General features: G+C 40.8%; 1 protein-coding gene across 1 annotated transcript in view; it reads right to left on the bottom strand.

Annotated features, from left to right (window-relative positions):
• Positions 1 to 14320: 14320 nt before the first annotated feature.
• The window catches only part of PSMB1 (proteasome (prosome, macropain) subunit, beta type, 1), a 41160-nt gene continuing 34837 nt past the window's right edge, over positions 14321 to 20643 (bottom strand). The window contains exon 7 of the mRNA XM_011934912.1: positions 14321 to 14350. The gene's annotated coding sequence lies outside the window, so the exon portion shown is untranslated. The remainder of the gene's footprint in view (positions 14351 to 20643) is intronic.

Here is a 20643-nt window from a genome sequence, read left to right as displayed (position 1 = left end):
CTGCAGCTATCTGGGTAAAAGAATGAGGGGCACATCTGGCAGCCATCTGGGGGAAAGGGATAGGATATGTCCTGCAGCCATCTGGGAAAAAGAATAAGAGGCATGTCCTGCAACCAACTTGGGATGGGAATGAGGAGTATATCATGCAGCCGTCAGAGAAGGGAATGAAGGTCACATCCTGAAGCCATCTGGGAGAGGGAATGAAGGGTATGCCCGTAGCAATGAGGGGTGCATGCTGCAGCTACTGGGGCACAGAAATGAGGGGCATGTCCTGCACCCATTAAGGGAAGAGAATCAGTGGCCTGTCCTGCTCCCACTGGGGAAGGGAATGATGGGTACATCCTGCAGCCATCAGGGCAAAGGAATAATGGACATGTCCTGCATCCATCATGAGAAGGAACTGATGGGCATGTCCTGCCTCCAGTAGGGGAAGCGAACAATGGCCCCATCCTGCAGCCATCGGGAGAAGGGACTAACCGGTAAGTCTCACACCCATCAGGAAAAGGGAATGATGAGCATTGTGCCCCCATTAGGGAAGGGGAATGAGTGGTATGTTCTACACCCATCAGGGGAAGGGAATGAGGGGTACACCCTGCAGCTGTCTGGAGAAGGAAATTAAATGCAAGTCCTGCAGCCACCTGGGAAGGGGAGTAGGAGTGAGTCCTAAGTCACCAAACAGCAGGCATCAAGCTTGTCCAGCTCCCTCCCAGTCTTCCAAGCAAGCCACAGAAGCTGGTGCCCCACAGGCCCATGGAGTCCCCAGGGAGGACCGCTGCTGATCTAGAAGGCGGCTTCCTGCCTGCTGAGTGGGAGCCCAAGGCTGCCCTTCTTGGTCAGGCTCTCTGAACACCTGCCTCATTTACAAGAGCACCAGGGAAAAGCAGAGCAGGAAGCACGAGAGACCAGCAAGTGCTCTGGACAGCAGGTAAGGTTTTCTTCGGATCTCATGAAGCTTAATGGAAAAGCAAACACTTGGAAATTATTTTCTAACCCACACACACCACAGCAAGGGAACACACTGGCTTCTACAGGTGTCTAGCTGGTGTGGCTTCCTGAGATACGGCACCAACCTCACAACCCACTGGAGAATATTCAGAGGCCCCTGAAGGAGAGGGAGCAAGATCCTTTCTGCTGTTACGCTTGAACCTCTTTTCCCTCACCCTCATTGCACCGTGTCTGTGAACATCTGATCACCAGGAAAATATGGCTCTGGATTAAGCCTAGTGGTTAAATTCTTTAGGCATTTTTTCCCCTTTAAAATAATTAACTCCATTAAAGAATCTGAGAAACAATACAGAGTTCTGGACATGTGGCTTGTGGAGGATGAAAGAAATGAAGGTTCCTTCTACTGGGGAGGCTTTTGGAGACTTTACCCTGAAATTAGAAGATACCGAATAACTGGAAGGAAGACCCTAAGGCTGCAGCATTCTGCATGCTGATGGCTGTTGTGTTAGGATGTTTTTTTCTGCTCACTTCCTTTTGTTTCTGGAGGTTTGTGCGCCCTGTGGCCCTGGGCTCAGTGACGGAACACATCTCTGGAGTTTCCAGGTTCTTTTCTCACCATCCTTAGCTTTACTGAGCCAAGGACACGAAGGACAAGGCGATGGGAGCAGGAAGCTCATCTGTGCACGTTCACTTCTTGCCCAGTGAAGGCCAAAAAGCAAAGTTTAGCCCCACACTGATGTGAGGAAACCTAACTTCGCCCACAAAGAGCCACGGCCAGCTGACAGGTCAGGGAGGGTCTGTCTTGCTGTGCACGGAGGATCCTGCCAGAGGCGTCCGGCTGAGGTTGTCTCTCTTCAGTGATGTGATCAGACACCCAAGGATTCAGGGCAGGGTGCCAGGCCCTGCTGCCCCAGTTGGCTGATGCCTGACATCTTCACAATGAGGCTGGCATGCGGCCAGCAAGGAGCACTCGGGGACATAAGTCATAAGAGAGCAGCATGCATTTACGTTGACAGGACCGGAGCACTCTGCTCCTCCCAGTCTCTTCAGGTTTAAAAGGATCTCTTCCCATTAAAGTCTTACTTAAGTCTAGACTTTAGTCTAAACTTATCCATAAAGATTTTAAAGGTTTGTTTAAAGTATAGATAAAGTGTAACTGTAAGCCCATGGGACCTGCTGCTGGAGAGGGGAATGGAATGGAGATTCTCACAAATGAGAACCAACTCTGGGTCACAGAGCTCCCACCACAGTGGCTCTGAGCCCACTCTCTAGACTGACAGCAGCAGGAAGAGGCAATACTGGAAGAGGAGAAGTGGAGGAAAGAGCTCCTCACTCAGTAGCAATACAACAATACTGAAGGCATTATTTGTATGTCGATTGAAAAGAATAGGAAAAGGAGACTGACCAGTTGCTTAAATTCAATAGTTTTCTATGCTGTGGCACACCAGAAAATATCCCAGATGAATTAAAAGACTCACTTTTTAAAACCTAGTGAAAACAGAGAAGTATACTTTATTAGCATAGTTTGAAGAAAGCCTTCAACCTATATTACTAAAATATAGAAGAAACAAACTCAGGAGTCACAAAGGAAAATACTGGCAGACTTCATCACACACACACTTAAAACCACCCTATGAGAAAAGCAAACATAAATGAAGCTTTTTTTAAGGTGTCTACTGGAATAAAATACTTGCAAAGTATTTAAGAGGTTAAAAATTAATATGAATAATTTATAAATGAGTTCTTCAAACTGATAAGAAAAAGACAACTCAATAGAAAAATGGGCAAAAAATAAACAGGCGATTCATAGAAGACAGACAAGAAACAAACATACAAATAAGCATACGCATACACATTTATTTTCTAAACTCCTCCTCAACTGTTAGTAAGGGGAAGGCAAGTTTGAGCAAAATAAACAAGTGTGCTCATTACTTGTAGTAGTTGTGTTTTGTAAAGTCACTGCTGTTGACTGAAGAATTGCGAGGTTCATACATTTGGCGAGGAGAGCTTTATTTCTTACAAAGGATTGCACCCTGCAGGCTGGCCATCTTGCAGGCTGGGAAGCAGAAACCAAAAGCAGGCACTTTGAGGGAGGAAAGGCTGGAACAGGAATTTATGCCAAATGGGTTGGCTAAGTATACGTATCTAATAGGTTACTCATGATGGGTGGATGCATGCATCGAAAGCAAACATGCATGCATGTCTGTCCACATTCAATCTGGGGTAAGCACTTAACGTTTAAGTGTACTATAATTATGCTCTGTATGTGGAAGATGAAATGGAGGACACAGAGGCATCCTGTGTGCAGCCACTGTACACGGCCAGAATCAGTCCGTGGTCGCTGGTCTCTCATCACGAAGGAATGCTGCTCCGTCTTGTGTCCAGACCACAGAAGGGGAGTCTGACAAGTCTTTTGAAAGGGCTGTAGCTTCTGTGGAGCCCTCGTGAGAAAGTCTAACGGCGATCAGCGATGGGGGGGCGTATAACAATGTGTGTCCAACCTCCCCACTCCATCATGGCCAGGAATTCAGTTTTTAAAATTTCTCTGGGGCTCCTTTGGCCAAGAAGGAGCCCGTTCAGTCAGCTCAGGGGCTTAGGATGCCATTTTTCTTTTTCAGCACAAACACTGGATTAGTGAACAGTGAACCATGGCTCACGGAGGAAAGACAGGGTTAGGTTCCCGTGAGCCTCAGGACACAGCTTTTTCATCAACCCATCAGTATAGAACCTTGTTTTACGTATATTTCTGTTTAAAGACACCTTATTTAGTATGTATTGTGGAGTAAGTAACATGGCCAAAGGCACTATAACTCCCGTCTGAATGAAGCTCGTCTAATGCGTGTTTTCTCCAAAAGGCACCTCACACTTCCGCACTGTGCTTGAGGCCATTTTAAACAGTGAAATCACCAACAAAAAGCACAAAAATGCGGGAAAAAAAGTGGCACTAAATAAACTGTGAAAAGAAGACAGTTGCTTACAGCGTGAGTTGAAGCCAGAAGGCCGAGCATCATCTCATTCAGCTGGAACATGTGCTCTGAAGACACAAACTTTTCACTTCTCTGCGCACTTGAGAGTGTTGATTTGAGGGTTACCAATAAATGTTGGTGAGTAGGTAGATTCACAAATAAGAAATCCATGAATAATGAGGATCAACTAGAGAGAGAGGGGAAGACTCGCATGTGGAGAGAAAAAAATGTGAATATTTGCACCCCAAAGCTTGCCCCGTAGAAGTTGCCAACTATTTATTGTGCTTCTCCCTTACATCGTGTTTGTTTCAAGCACTGGGGCAGATACACGGAGACCACGCTGCTGCCTCAGAGGGTTCATTACAATGGAGGAGTCAGATTATACTCAAGTGAACAAATAATTACAGGTTGTGCTTTCTCTAGAACAAAATAATCAGGTTGCTCTGAAAAAGAATAAATACTCAGGCTAGCTGAGAGAGATGTAACCTGTGCTGCAGATCTGAGGGAAGGCGTTGCCAGCAGTGTGGAGATGGGAGAGGGCCAGGCTGCCAGCAGCCTGCGGCACGGTGTCTGGAGAGGCCAGCTATGGGCCTAGCTGGCTTTGGGCAGGGTAGTGGGCTGCATGTGAGTGGTTAGTGGAATTTTCACTCTTTATGTAACTGTGGGGTATTCTCAATAATAATATTAATACATATTTACATAGCAGAGTATAAATGAAAATATTTAAAATAACAAAGCAAAGCATTTTCCAGTTTCTTTAAGGGTGGCCTCATGGTCCTTACTGAGATAACAGAGAGAGCCCGTTAGTTGTCCATCTCTGACCTGGACACCACAGCAACCTCTGTACCGTTATCACTCTTACCAGCACTACCCTAGCCCACTCCCCATAGCAACCAGGATAACGGCTGGCTGTGTGGCTCCCTTCTCTGACTGCCCTGTGGTCTTGAGGTCAAAGGTCATCATCCCTCACATGCTCCCCAAGGCCCAAAAGGAGCTGCCTCTGCAAGCCTTCCCCACTCGCTGCGTGTCCACGCTGTGTGAGCTGCATGCGCTCACGCTGCTCTGCTGCATCCGTGGCTTTCTCTGCTCTGCATTCTTGTCTGGCACCCTCTCCTGGGGGGCCCTTCCCTGTCACTTCTCCTGCTCTCCCCAAAGCAGTCAACAGAACATCGACTATTTATACACAAGTGCCCAGTTACAGACTGGTGTTAGCCTTTGATCAATCTTAATCAGCAGCCATAAAAAACAATGAAATCACTTCCTTTGCAACAACATGGATGCAACTGGAGGCCTCTATGCTAAGTGAACTAACTCAGAAACAGAAAATCAAACACTGCTTGTTCTCGATTATAAATGGGAGCTAAACAATGGGTACACATGGACACAGAGATGGAAATAGACACTGGGAGCTCCAAAAGTGGGGAGGTTGGGAGGGAAGCGAGTGTTGAAAACTTACCTGTCAGTTACAGTGTTCACTATTTGGATGATGGGCACACTACAAGCCCAGTGCCCACCAGCATGCAATACACCCACGTGACAAACATGCACATGTTCCCTCACTCTAAAATAAAGCCAGTGCAGATGCATATCTACACGTGACTGACTGACTTACTCTACTAGGCTGTGGGCTGTCACTTGAGCTCTGTCATTTGTACTTTGGGGTTTACGTCAATGATAGAATCTTTAAATTTCTAGTTCAACGTTGTTACCAAAGCAACACACTTTCACAAATTGGACAGTCTCAAATTGTTTCCAAAATTTTGCCACCCAGACTTAGATTTCAGAATATTTCTGAATTCGTACATTAATGACCAAATTTTTACATATACATTAACATCACGGGAAACATACAAAACGTACAGCTCAGTCATTTCCTCTTGAAACCAAGCTTTACAATAAGACAAAAATTTGAGTTCAGATCTAATCTAAAGTTTGAATTCAGATGGCAGCTGGCAAAAATCAGGTTTCCTTAGCTCTAAGAACCTCTTCTTATACTACGACTACAATACTTGAAATGTGCCACCTCTTTGAGTTGGGGCAGCCTGGCTATGGATACAGGGCAGTCTCCACTCTACCTGTCCCACGTGCTCATGTGCAGCCTCATCGCCTGCATTCTGATGACCAGTGAGCATCACTCTCGTTTTCCTACAGGCGTGGTGGGGGTTGTGGGTACTTCTCATCATTTTCCTGCAGGCGCTGGGGGTTGTGGGTACTTTACATCCTCGGTAAGAGAAGACCATGTATGAACTATGAAGCCAATGATCATTTAGACCTCCAATACCTTTCATTCTAAAAACTCCTTAAGAAGGTGGGATCAGTCAGGCAAAAGAATACCTACACCACACAAAAGTTTAGATGTGTGAAACAGTGAAGCAACTTGAGTGTGAGAGTTATAAATAGTTTGCTAAGAGTATTTACTGAATGCCTATTATACACTTGATACTATGTAGATGCTGGGAATATGTTGATAGATAGAAAACATAGTTTCTTCCCACTTGGAATTTATCATCTATTGACTGAGAGAGATCAAGGAAATAAAAAACTAATAAAAATGCAAATGGGGTAAATGTTACAAAGGAGACAAACAGGCTAGGCCACAGTGAACAGTGAAGTCTGGAACCTATTCCTTCTTAAAAGGAGGACTAGGAAGGTTATTCTTAGGAGGCACAGCAAGTACTGAGAAGCAAGAATGAGGACCCATGCATGAATGAGCATGCAAGGTTGAGACACCAAACTGGCCAAAGCCACTGAGAGAAAATAACTCTATAGGTTCAAGAGAAAAAATGAGGTCAGGGGAGCCGGAGGATGGTGGTCAATGGGAGAGGGGCTTGAAATGAGGGAAGAGAGGCAGCTGGGGGGGACACGCACACAGAGACCACACATGGACTAACTACCTGCAGGGGGGACACACCCACGCAAAAACCACGCATGGATGATTCAGCTGGAGGGGATGCACACACGGACCACATGTGGATGAGCCACGTGGAGGGAACACACACACACACGGACCACATGTGGATGAGCCACGTGGAGGGAACACACACACACACACTGACCACATGTGGATGAGCCACGTGGAGGGAACACACACACACACACAGACCACATGTGGATGAGACACGTGGAGGGAACACACACACACCGGGGCCGCACATGGATAATCCATGTGGACGAGCAACACAACACGATGGAGAAATTGGTATGATTCCATATGCTTAAAGAAGGTCATTCTGGCTATCTGGTGAGACTGGTAGGGGAGTAGCTAGATAAGTTTGTGCAGTGGCTATCGGAATGGCCCAGACCTGTGCAGATGATAAGTTGGATGATGGTTACTGAAGACGAGAAGATGTGGTTGGGTCTGAGATATGTATGGCAGGTAGAACTGACAAGATCTGTGGTGGAGTAGATGTAAGGAATGAAAGGACAGCAGTTCAGGTCTACAGTGTGAGCAACTGATGAAAGGGTACAGGAGGAAGACTCCTGGATGAACAGATTGTAAGAACAGCTGGATGCCAACATTCACTTTGGGACATGTTTCTATTGGAGAATCTCAGTAGTGATGTTACAGTCATTGAATATTTTAGTCTGGGATTCAAAGGACAGGTTTAGTCTAGAAATATAAATTTAGGAGTCATGGGCATATAGATGGCATTTAGTGCCATGGGGCTGGCTGAAAAGCTTAGGGAGAGAGTGGAAGGAGAAAAGAAGCCTTGAGAAATGCCCACAACTACAAGTTGGATAGAGAAAAAGAAAGTGTACAGAAAACTGAGAAGCAGCTAATGAAACAGGAGAAAACCTCAGAGAATGTGGCATCACCAAAGCTAAGAGAACAGATTGTTTCAATCAAGAGAATTATCATGCTATTTGGCCACAAGGAGATCACTGGTATCTTGACAAGATCACTTTAGTGTCGTGGGGACAAAAGCCGGATCAGAAAGCAGGAAAGGATGGAAAGAAGTGGGATCAGCATCTATAGACAACATTTTTGAGAGGTTTGACTATGAAAAGAATTAGCTAGAGGGTACAATAGCTAGAGGGTAAGTAGGGAACAAGGGAGGCTCTCTTATTTCTTTATAATGGGAGGTAATAAGGCCTATTAGTTACTGGTGAGGATGATTAAATACTAAGGAAAGATCAATAGCACACAACAGAAAGGAAAAGAAAGAAGTTCTAGACAATGATCCCATGAGAGAAATGGGATCAAAATCTCCTGTGAAGGGTTTGATTTTTGTTAATAGGGGAGACCTTCTCCAGTTTTATGTGGATGGAATAAAGAGCAAAAGGTGCAGGTAGAATTACAGCTTTGGGAGCTGGAATAGGAAGGAGATCTATTATGATAGCATAACTTGTTTCAGGAGAGTATCAAGCTATATGGACAGTACTTAAGTGAAAGATGAAGCTGAAAAGAGAGGCAGGGGTTATATTATACAGGGCCTTACCTGCCATGGTAAGGAGTGTTTTAGGTGCTAGGAAGTTTTTTAAAACCTAATGAAGGTACAATAATAAGAAAACAAATGACCCATTATAAAAATGATTTAAAATATAATTAGTCATTAGGGAAATACAAATTGAAACCACAATGTAATATTACTGTACACCTAGCAAAATGGCTTTAATAAAGCTCTGACAATGTCACATGTTGATGAGAAAGTGAAACAAGGACTAACACTGGCAGAGATGTCAATTATTATATGACAAATATTTTAGATCAACCATCATAGAAATACTTCAGGCCGGGCGCAGTGGCTCACAGCTGTAATCTCAGCACTTTGGAAGGCCAAGGCGGGCAGATCTCTTGAGGTCAGGAGTTTGACACCAGCCTGGCCAACATGGTGAAACCCTGTCTCTACTAAAAATATAAAAATTAGCCAGGCATAGTGGCGTGTGCTACTCGGGAGGCTGAGACAGGAGAATCACTTGAACCTGGGAGGTGGAGATTGCAGTGAGCCGAGATCGTGACACTGCACTCCAGCCTGGGTGACTGGGCAAGACTCTGTCTCAAAAAAATAAATAAATAAAATAAAAATAAATAAAAACGCTTCAACAAGCAATACAAAAACACTCGAAATATATTAGAAAAATAGAAAGTTCCAGCAAATAATTAGAGGTAATTAAGAATAATTGAATGGAAATTTTAGAACTGAGACATGCAATAACAGAAATGTTTTTAAAACTCAGTAGATAGACTCAACAGCAGAATGGAGGGGACAGAGGAAAGAACTGGTGAACAGGAAAATAAAATAAAATATCGTAAGAAATTACCTAATCTGAACAGCAGAAAGAAATAAACAGAGCCTCAAAGACCTATAGGATCACAATCAAAGGTCTAACATTTATGTTATTGGAGTCCCAGAGAGAGGAGAAAGAGGGCATGACTTAAAAAGTAGTCAAATAAATAGTGGATGAATATTTTCTAAATCTGGCAAAAGACATAAATCTACAGATTCAAAATGTTGAGTTAACTCCAAATAGGATAAACCTAAAGAAACCCTTGCCAAAGCATGATATGACTGAACTTTTGAAAACTAAAGACAAAGAAAAAATATGGAAAGCAATGAGAGAAATAACATCTACCTATAAGGGAAAACAATTGGAATGATACGGAATTTCTCATCAGAAACCAGGGAGCCAGAAGTAAGTAACAATATTTTTCATGTGCTCAAAGAAAAGAATTGTTAACCCAGGATTATTTATCCAGAGAAAATATAAAGGTGAATGAAGGGGACTTGAAGATATTTTCACATGAAAGAACAGTAAGAGGATTTGTTGCCAGCAGACCTCCTCTAAAATAATGGCTGAGGGAAGTTTTCTAAACAGATAAGAAGTAATAAAAGAAAGAATCTTGGATCGTGTCAACCTAAAGGAAAAAACTGAGGCAAAATTAATATAAGTAGGGAGTTTATCTGGGCTGAAGCTGAGGACTGAAGCCCAGGAGACACATGCAATTTGCCCTGACACATGCTCCAATTAACAGTAGCTACAAGTGGTTTGTAAAAGGAAAAAAGAAGTGCTGTCCTTAAGTTGTTTACCAAGAATTTACTTTGCTTTATTAAAATAACAAAAGTGATCGGTTGGCTATACATTTTTCTTTGTATCACAAATTCCAGGAACATGAAGATTATGGATGAAAGTTACATTGTGCAACTTGTGGTAATATTTCAGGTAATTTATCAGTTAGCCTGGAAACTAGAAGAAAGGAAAAAGAATCAAAATGCCTTTTAAAAATTGCACCCAGGTATGGCTGCAGGGGACACGACTGGACTCTCACGCTCATGTCTCTCTAGGTCTGATACATTTTCCGTATCAGGCCAGGCATGGTGTCTCATGCCTATAATTCTAGCACTTTTGGAGGCTGAGGTGGGAGGGTCACTTGAGAGTGGGAGCTCAAGACCACCCTGGGCAACACAGTAAGATCAAGATCCTGTCTCCACGAAAGAAAGAAGAGAAAAGAAAAGAAAAGAAGGAAAGATTGATTTAAAAATTAGTTGACATGACGGTACATGCCTGTAGTCCTGGTTACTCCGGAGGCTGGGGCAGGAGGACCACTTAAGCCCACGAGTTTAAGGCTGTATAAGTTATGATCATGCCACTCTACTCCACTATAGTGTGGGTGACAGAGTAAGGCCCTGTCTCTCTCAAAAAAAAAAAAAAAAAATTCGTATCTCACATTGCTCAGACTGCTCTGAGACATGTTCTCAATCATTAGGAAGAAAAAAAGAACAAGGAAAATAGTAAAAATATAGATAAATATGACAAATTTTCCTTCTCCTCTTGAATATTCTAAATTATGTTTGTTGTTGAAGCAAAAATTATAACCCTAACTGATGTGGTTGTAAATACACACAGAGGAAATATTTAAGACAATTACATTAAACATATTATTATTAAATATTTATCATTACTAAATTATAAATGAGGAGGGTGAGGTGACATAAAGGAGGTCACCTTTTTTTTATGGGAGCTGGTAAAATGCTGACACAGATAGACTGTGTTATGTGTAATAAGTAGAAAAGCTACACCAGAGATAAACAGTGCAATACATAAATCAAAGTGGAACTGTAAAACAAAAATATTCAAGAAATGTATAGGAAGGTAGGGATAACAGAAAAACAAAACACAGAGAGAAATAGCAGAAAATTTTTAAAAAGATGGCAACTTCAGACCTAATGTATCAACAATTTCATTAAATGTAAATGCTCTAAATAAACCAGTTAAAGGAAGAGATTGGCAGAGTGAATTAAAGCATGACCGAAATATACACTTTTTATAAGAAACTCACTTCAAATACAATGATATAGGCAGATTGAAAGTAAAAGGATGCTTGTGCTTGCCATTGGTGGACCTGTAAGCAGACCTGCCCAGTCCAGCCCTGCCCACTGTGGCCCCCATTCACTCCCTAGGGCTGAGCAGGGACTCAGACCACTGTGTAATCCAGAATCACCCCATTGCCTGAGGCAATGGTGAGCTTCCGCCAGTAAAGAAGGATCAAGTATAGACGCAAGTCACGTTGGCTGCTGCTGGTTCTTACCTATAAGTGCCATCTACTGGATTGCAGGTTGAACTGCACAGCCCAATATAAAACCTGAAAGAAGTGCACAGGGCTATAGAAATAAAGCCAAAAGACCCCACCTAGCATTCTCTACAGTTGCACCCCTAGGGAGAGGGGTAAAGGGAAAAGGAAAGAAAAATAATAATAATACTGTAGGAAAAGAAAGAAAAAGAAAAGAATCCTGGATGAAAATAATTATAAAAATTAGAAGTGCCAACATCTCCAGATGAGAAGGAACCAGCACAAGAATTATGGCACCATGAAAAATCTGAATATAGTGATTCCACCAAATAATTGCACTAGCTCTCCAGCAATGGTCTATAACCAGCATGGAAACTCAAAAATGACAAATAAAGAATTCAAAGCATGGATTTCAAGGAAGCTGAATGAAATCTAAGACAAGCTTGAAAATCAACACAAAGAAACTTTCAAAGCAATCCACGAAATGAAGGAAGAGACAAACATCTTCCAAAGGGGGAAATCAATCAGACCTTCTGGAATTGAAAACTCACTTAAGAAATTTTAAAATACAATTGAAAGTTTAATCAATAGACTGAACCAGGCAGAAGAAAGAATTTCAGAGCTTGGAGACCAGTCTTTTGAACTAACCCAGTCATACAAAATAAAGAGAATTTTTAAAGATGAACAACATCTTCAAGAACTATGAGATTACGCAAATAGACCAAACTTATAAATTATTGGCATTCCTGAGAGAGGATAAAAAGTAAATAATCTGGAAAACATATTTGAGTGAATCATTCAAGAAAATTTCCCTAGGCCGAGGCGGGTGGATCACAAGGTCAGGAGATCGAGACCATCCTAGTTAACACGGTGAAACCCCGGCTCTACTAAAAATACAAAAAATTAGCTTGGTGTGGTGGCAGGCACCTGTAGTCCCAGCTACTGGGAAGGCTGAGGCAGGAGAATGGTGTGAACCCAGGAAGTGGAGCTTGCAGTGAGCCGAGATCACGCCACTATACTCCAGCCTGGGCGACAGAGTGAGACTCCGTCTCAAAAAGTAAAAAAAAATAAAAAATAAAAAAATTTCCCTATTCTTGCTGGAGAAGTAGACATGCAAATACAAGAAATCCAGAGAACACCTGTGAGAGACTATACAAAACAAATACCACCAAGGCATAGAGTCATGAGACTGTCCAAGGTCAACCCTAAAGAAAAAATCTTGGAGATAGCTACAGAAAAAAGTCAAATCACATACAACGGGAACACTATCAAACTAACAGTGGACTTTTCAGCAGAAATCTCACAAGCCAGGAGAGACTGGGGGCCTATTTTCAGGATTCTTAAAGAAAAGGAAGTCCAACCAAGAATTTCATATCCCACCAAACTAAGCTAAAAGAAATAAAATATTTTCCCAACAAGCAAGTGCTAAGAGAATTCATTACCACTAAACCAGACTTACAAGAGATCCTTAAAGGAGGTCTAAACGTGAAAGCAATACAGTGATACTGGCTACCACAAGAGCACGCTGAAGTACACAGCCTACGGACCCTACAAAGCAACCATACAATCGAAACTACAAAGCAAGCAGCTAAGAGCTTCACAACATGACCAAAACCTCACATATTAATATTCGTGTTCAATGTAAATGGTCTAAACACCCCACTCAAAAGGCATAGAGTGGAAAGTTGGATTAAAAAACAAGATCCATCTATCTGCTATCTTCATGAAACCCATCTCACGTGTAACAACACCCATAGGATCAAAGCACAGGGTTACAGAAAAATCTACCATGCAAATGGAAAATAAAAAAGATTAGGGATCACTATTCTTATATCAGATAAAGCAGACCTTAAGCCAACAACAGTTAAAAAGAACAAAGAAGGGCCATTACATAATGATAAAGAGTTCAATTCAACAGGATTCATAAAAGAAGTACTTCTAGACAGCCACACAATAATAGTGGGGGACTTCAACCCCCCACTATCAGCATTAGACAGATCATAGATGCAGAGAACTAACCAGGAAATTCTGGACTTAATCACAACACCTGGCCAATTGGGCCTAATAGACATTCACAGAATACACCTATCAACCCACAATATACATTCTTTTCATCTTGCACACCAAACATTCTGCAAGATAAACTATATTCTTGGCCAGAAAGCAAGTCTCAATAAATTCAAAAAAATCAAAATTATATCAACCATACACTCAGACCACAGTAGAATAAACATAGAAGTCAATAGTGAGAAGACCTCTCAAAGTCACAAAATTGCATGGAAATTAAACAACTTTATCCTGAATGACTCTTGGGTAAACAATGAAATTGAGGCAAACACCTAAAAAGTCTTTGAAATAAATAAAAGCAGAGACACAAAATACTAAAATCTCTGGGATGTAGCAAAAGCAGTGTTAAGAGGAACATTTGCAGTGCTAAATGTCTACCTCAAGAAGTTAGAAAGATCTCAAATTAACAATTTAACATGACACCTAGAAGAACTACAAAAACAAGAACAAACTAAACCCAACACTAGCAGAAGAAAAGAAATAACTAGAATCAGATAATAATAGAATGAAATTGAGACTGAAATATCCATACAAAGACTCAACTAAACCAAAAAGTTGATTCTTTGAAAGGATAAACAAGATTATAGACCACTAGCTAGATTAACAAAGAAAAAAAGAGAGAAAATCCAAATAGACACAGATCAGAAATGACAAAGGTGATGTTATACAACCAATCCCACAGAAATACAAAAGATCCTCTGAGACTATTATGAATACCTCTATGCACACAAACTAGAAAATCTAGAAAAAAAAATAGATAAATTCCTGGAAACACAAAATCTCTTAAGATTGAATCAGTGAGAAATTGAAACCCTGAACAGACCAATATTAAGTTCCAAAATTGAATCCATAATTTAAAAATCTATCAAACAAAAAAGCCCCAGATCAAATGGATTCATAGCTGAATTCTACCAGATGTACAAAGGAGAGCTAGTACCAATTCTACTGAAAGCATTCCCAAAAATCGAGGAGGAGGGAATTCTCCCTAACTCATTCTACAAAGTTAGCATCGCTCTGATACCAAAACCTGATAAAGAGACAACAACAACAACAAAAGAAAACTGCAGGCCAATATCCCTGATGAGCATATGTGCAAAACTTTTCAACAAAATACTAACAAACTGAATCCAACAGCACATCAAAAAGTAAATTCATCATGATTAATTAGGCTTTATTCCTGGGAGGCAAGGTTGGTTCAACACACACAAATCAATAAATCTGATTCACCACATAAACAGAATTAGAAACAAAAACCATATGATCATCTCAATAGACACAGAAAAAGCTTTCAATAAAATCCAACATCCCTTCATGAGAAAAACCCACAAGAAACTGGGTATCAAAGGAACACCCCTCAAAATAACAAGAGCTGTCTATGACAAATCCACAGCTAACAACACAGTGAATAGCCAAAAAGCTAGAACCATTCCCCTTGAGAACTGGAACAAGATAAGGATGCTCACTCTCACCACTCCTATTCAGCGTAGTACTGGAAATGCTAGCCAAAGCTGTCAGGCAAGAGAAAAAAATAAAAGGCATACAAATAGGAAAAAAAGAAGTTAAATTATCTCTCTTTGCAGATGATATGTTTCTATACCTAGAAAATCCCAAATACTCCACCAAAAGGCTCCTAGAATTTATAAACAATTTCAGTAAGGTTTTGGAATACAAAGTCAATGTATAAAAATCAGTAGCATTTTTATACACCAATAACATTCAAGCTGAGAACCAAATCGGGAACATAATCTCATTTACAATAGCCACAAAGAAAATAAAATACCTAGGAATACACTAACCAGGAGGTGAAAGATCTCTACAAGAAGAACTACAAAACACTGCTGAAAGGAGTCATAGGTGACACAAATGGAAAAACATTCCATACCCATTGATTGGAAGAATCAATATCATTAATATGGCCATACTGCCCAAAGTAATCTACAGATTCAATGCTATTCCTATCAAATTACCAATGTCATTTTTCAAATAACTAGAAAAAACTATTGTGAGATTCATATGGAACAATAAAAGCCCAAATAGCCAAAGCAATATTAAGCAAGAAGAACAAAGCCAGAGGCATCACATTATCTAACTTCAAACTATATTATAATACTACAGTAGCCAAAATAACTTGGCACTGGCACAAAAACAGACACATAGACTAATGGAACAGAATAGAGAACCCAGAAATAAAGCCACACACCTACAGCCATCTGATCTTCAACAAAGTCAACAAAAATAAGCAATGGGGAAAAGCTCCCTAATCAATAAATGGTGCTGGGTTCACTGTCTAGTCATACACAGAAGAACGAAACTGGACTCCTACCTTTTACCATATACAAAAATTAGTTCATGGTGGATTAAAGATTTAAATGTAAGACCTCAAACGGTTAAGAACCCTAGAAGAAAACCTAGGAAACAGCATTGTGGACATTAGCCCTAGGAAAGAACCTGTAATTCTGTCCTCAAAAGCAATTTCAACAAAAACAAAAATTGACAAGTGGGACATAATCAAAGAGCTTCTGCACAACAAAAGAAACTATCAACAGAGTAAACAGACAACCTACAGAATGGGAGAAAATATTCAAAAACCACACATCCGACAAAGGTCTAATATCCAGAATCTATAAGGAACTTAAACAAATGAACAAGCAAAAAACAACCCCATTAAAAAATGGGCAAAAGACATGAAAAGACACTTCTCAAAAGAAGACAGACATGCAGCCAACAAATGTGAAAACATGCTGCACATCACTAATCATCAGAGAAAGGCAAATCAAAACCACAATGAGCTACCATCTCACACCAATCAAAATGGCTATTATTAAAAGGTCAAAAAAACAACAGATGTTGGTGATGCTGTGGAGAAAAAGGAATGATTATACACTGTTGGTGGAATGTTAATTAGTTCAGCCACTATAGAAAGCAGTTTGGAGATTTCTTGAAAAACTTAAAACAGAACTACAATTTGGCCCAGCAATCCCACTACTGGGTATATATCCAAATGACAACAATTCATTCTACCAAAAAGACACATGCACTGGGTACAGTGGCTCATGCCTATAATCCCAGCACTTTGGAAGGCCAAGGTTGGCCAATGACCTGAGGTTGGGAGTTCGAGACCAACCTGACCCACATGGAGAAACCTGGTCTCTACTAAAAATAAAAAATTAGCCAGGCGTGGTGGCGCTTGCTTGTAATCTCAGCTACTGTGGTCAGAAACATATTCTATTTGTTTCAAATCAATAATCAAAGCTCCCACCCCAAGAACCTAGAACACAGCAAAATAAACACAAAGCAAACAGAAAAGAGAAAATAATGAAGAAACAACCAGCAATCAATAAAATTGAAAACAGAAAAACAATAGGAAAAAAATCAATGAAACAAAAAGGTTATTCTTAGAAAAGATCAATAAGATTGTTAAACCTCTAGTAAGACTGACAAAGAAAAAAAAGAGAGAAGCTACAAATAACCACTATCAGAAATGAAACAAAGAATATCCCTAGAAGCCCTGTCGACATCAAATGCACAGTAAGGGGATACTATGAACACCTCTACACACATAAATATAATTTATAAGAAATGGACAAATTATTGAAAAAAACAGTCTACCACAACTTACCCAATATGAAATAGATCATTTCATTGCCCTATAATTCTTAATATTGAATTTGCAATTTTAAAACTCCCTAAAAAGATGTCTTTAGGCCCAGATGGTTTCACTGGAGAAGTCTACCAAATATTTAAAGTAGAATTAACACCAGTTTTACATAATCTCTTCCAGGACATGGAAGAGGAGGAAACACTTCTCTATTTCATGAAGCCAGTATCTCCCTCATACCAAAGGCAGACAAAGATATTACAAGAAAAGAAAAAAGAAAAAAAAAAAAAACCTGTAGACAAATAACCCTGATTAATATACACAGAAATTTCCTTAACAAAATATCAGCAAACATAAATCAACAATGTATTGAAAGAATTATACACTATGATGAAGTGGGGTTTACTCTAGAAATACAAGGCTGGTTCAGTGTTCAAAAGTTAGTGGATATATTCCACCATATTAGCAGAGCCACATGATCATATGAATTGATGCATAAAAAACATATGACTGAATCAAACACTCATTTATGATAAAATTCTCAGAAAAAAACAGAAATAGAGGGAGACATTCTTCAACTTCATAAGATGCATCTACACAAAGCCTAGAGGTAACATACTTAATGGTGAAAGACTAAATTCTGGCCCCCTAAGATTGTAGAAAAAGGCAAGGGTGTCTGCCGTCACCCTTCTTATTCAACAGAGTGAAGATTGTATAACAAGGCAAGGGTGTCTGCCATCACCCTTCTTATTCAGCATAGTGCTGGAAGGCCTTGCCAGTGCAGTCCAGACAGAAAAGGGAATGAAAGAAATACAGATTGCAAAGGAAGAAGCAAAATTGTTCTCTTTAGCAGATAACAGGGTTGTCTACATAGAAAATCCCAAGGAACCTATAAAAACAAAATCCTAAAACTAGTGAGTAAGTTCAGCAAGGTCACAGATACAAAACAAACATACAAAAATCAGTTATATTTCTATATGCCAGCCATAAACACATGGACCAAAAATTGAAATACAATACCATTTACAATCACTCAAAAAATGGAAATACTGACCAAGCGTGGTGGTTCACGCTTGTAATCCCAGCACTTTGGGAGGTGAGGCGGGTGGATCACGAGGTCAGGAGAGCAAGACCATCCGGGCCAACATCATGAAACCCTGTCGCTACTAAAAATACAAAAATTAACTGGGTGTGGTGGTGCATACCTGTAATTCCAGCTACTCAGAAGGCTGAGGCACAAGAATCGCTTGAATCCAGAAGGCGGAAGTTGCAGTGAGCTGAGATCACACCACTGCACTCCAGCCTGCAACAGAGTGAGACTGAAAAGGGGGGAAGAAAAGGGAATACTTAGGTGTAAATCTATCAAGACATGTACCGGATTTGTGTGCTATAATTACACAATACTGATGAAAGAAACCAAAGAAGACCTAAATAAATGGATAGATATCCATGTTCAAGGACTGGAAAACCAAACATAGTAAAAATGTGAAGTCTCCCCAAGTTGATGTACAGGGTTCACATGGCTGCTAAGAAATCCCAGCAATATTTTTACAGAGATAGACAAGATCATTCAAAAATTTATATGGAAAGACAAGGGAACTAAAATAGCTAAAACAATTGTGAAAAAGAACAAAGTGAGAGCAATCAGCCTATCCAATTTCAAGGCATCTTCTACACTACAGCAATTGAAACAGTGTACATTGGCAGAGGAGAACTAATAAACTGCAGTGCTTCCATATTGTGGAATCCTACTTAGCATAAAAAGAAATTAACTATAGATACTTGCAACAACTTGGGTGGACCTCCAGGGAATTATGCTGAGTGAAAAAAGCCAATCCTAAAAGGTTACACACTGTATTATTCCATTTATATAACCATCTAGAAATGACAAAATTATAGAAATAGGGAACAGATTAGTGGTTTCCAAGGTTTAAGGAAGGGTGAAGGAGGGAACCAGGTATGGTTATAAAAGGGATACATAGGGAATCCTTGTATTGATGGAAATTTTCTGTGTCTTGACTGTACTGTCAGAATCTGATTGCCAGATGTTACCACTAGGAGAGGAAGCATAAAGGATATATGGAGTCTCTCTGTATTCAATTACATGTGAATCCACAATGACCTCAAAATAAAAAGTTTAATTTTTTAAAAAATGATATGCTGTATGATTTAATTTATGATATTCTGGAAATGGCAAAATTAGAGGAACAGAAAACAGATCAGTGTGCCAAGAGCTGGGCGTTAGGAGAGGAGGTGACTACAAAAGTGCAGAGGAAAATTTTGTGAGGTGAAGCAACTATTACATATCTTGATTGAGACGGTAGTTACCAACTGTATGCATCTGTCAAAACACACAGAACTGTACCTAAAAGAGTTTATTTCATTGTCTGTAAATATTCTTAAGTGAATTAAAAAGCAATTAATAATGTTAAAGAGGGAACTGGCAGGGTCATAGTCATACTTGCATGTAAGACAGATCACTCCCTTACTTTGTGGAGCGTGGGCAAGGGTAAGACCAGGAGACTTGGTTATTACTGGAGTCTCCAGGCTTGACACTAGGATCTGAACTAGGAATTAAGGAGCAATGGATATAGGAAAGAGGCAATGATTTCAATACTTCCTAGGGCTGTTCTAGGACAGGAATAAAAAGATAGATGTGGTTCCTCCCAAGAAAGTGGAGCCTTTTGACCAAGTGTGGTGGTTCACACCTGTAATCCCAGCACTTTGGGAGGCCAAGGTGGGCAGATCACAATGTCAGGAGATAGAGACCATCTTGGCTAAGACAGCGAAACCCCATCTCTACTAAAAATACAAAAAATTAGCCAGGTGTGGTGGTGGGCATCTGTAGTCGCAGATACTTGGGAGGCTGAGGCAGGAGAATGGCGTGAACCTGGGAGGTGGAGCTGGCAGTGAGCAGAGATCGCATCACTGCACTTTAGCCTGGGTGACAGAGCGAGACTCCATTCCAAAAAAGAAAAAAAAAGAGAAAGTGGAGCGTTTGTCATTTGTATGGAGGATGGTGGCCCTCTTCTCACAGCTCCAGTAGGCAGTGCCCCAGTGGGGGCTCTGTGTGGAGACTCCAACTCCACATTTCCCTTCTGTACTGCCCTAGCAGAGGTTCTCTATGAGGGCTCCACCCCTGCTGTAGACTTCTGCTTGAACATCCAGGCCTTTCTGTACATCCTCTGAAATTTAGGCAGAGGTTCCCAAACCTCAGCTCTTGCCTCTGTGCACCAGCAGGACCAACACCACATGGAAGCTATCAAAGCTTAGGGCTTGCACCCTCTGGAGCAATGACCACAGCTATATCTTGGCCCCTTTTAAAACATGGCTGGTGGGGCTGGGACACAGGGCACCAAGGGCCCCTGGGCCTAGCCAATGAAACCATGCCTTGGAGACATTTCCCCTGCATTGTCTTAGTGATTAACACTCAGCTCTTCATTACTTATGCAAATTTCTGCCAAGGGCTTGACTTTCTCCCCAGAAAGTAGGTTTTTCATTTCTACTGCATCATAAGGCTGCAAATCTTCCAATTATTTTTTTTAAAGAGAGTCTCG

Source organism: Colobus angolensis, unplaced genomic scaffold (genome assembly GCF_000951035.1).
Source record: "Colobus angolensis palliatus isolate OR3802 unplaced genomic scaffold, Cang.pa_1.0 Scaffold14, whole genome shotgun sequence".
In the NCBI taxonomy this organism is placed as follows: domain Eukaryota; kingdom Metazoa; phylum Chordata; class Mammalia; order Primates; family Cercopithecidae; genus Colobus; species Colobus angolensis.
This window is presented reverse-complemented; position numbering and strand designations above follow the sequence as displayed.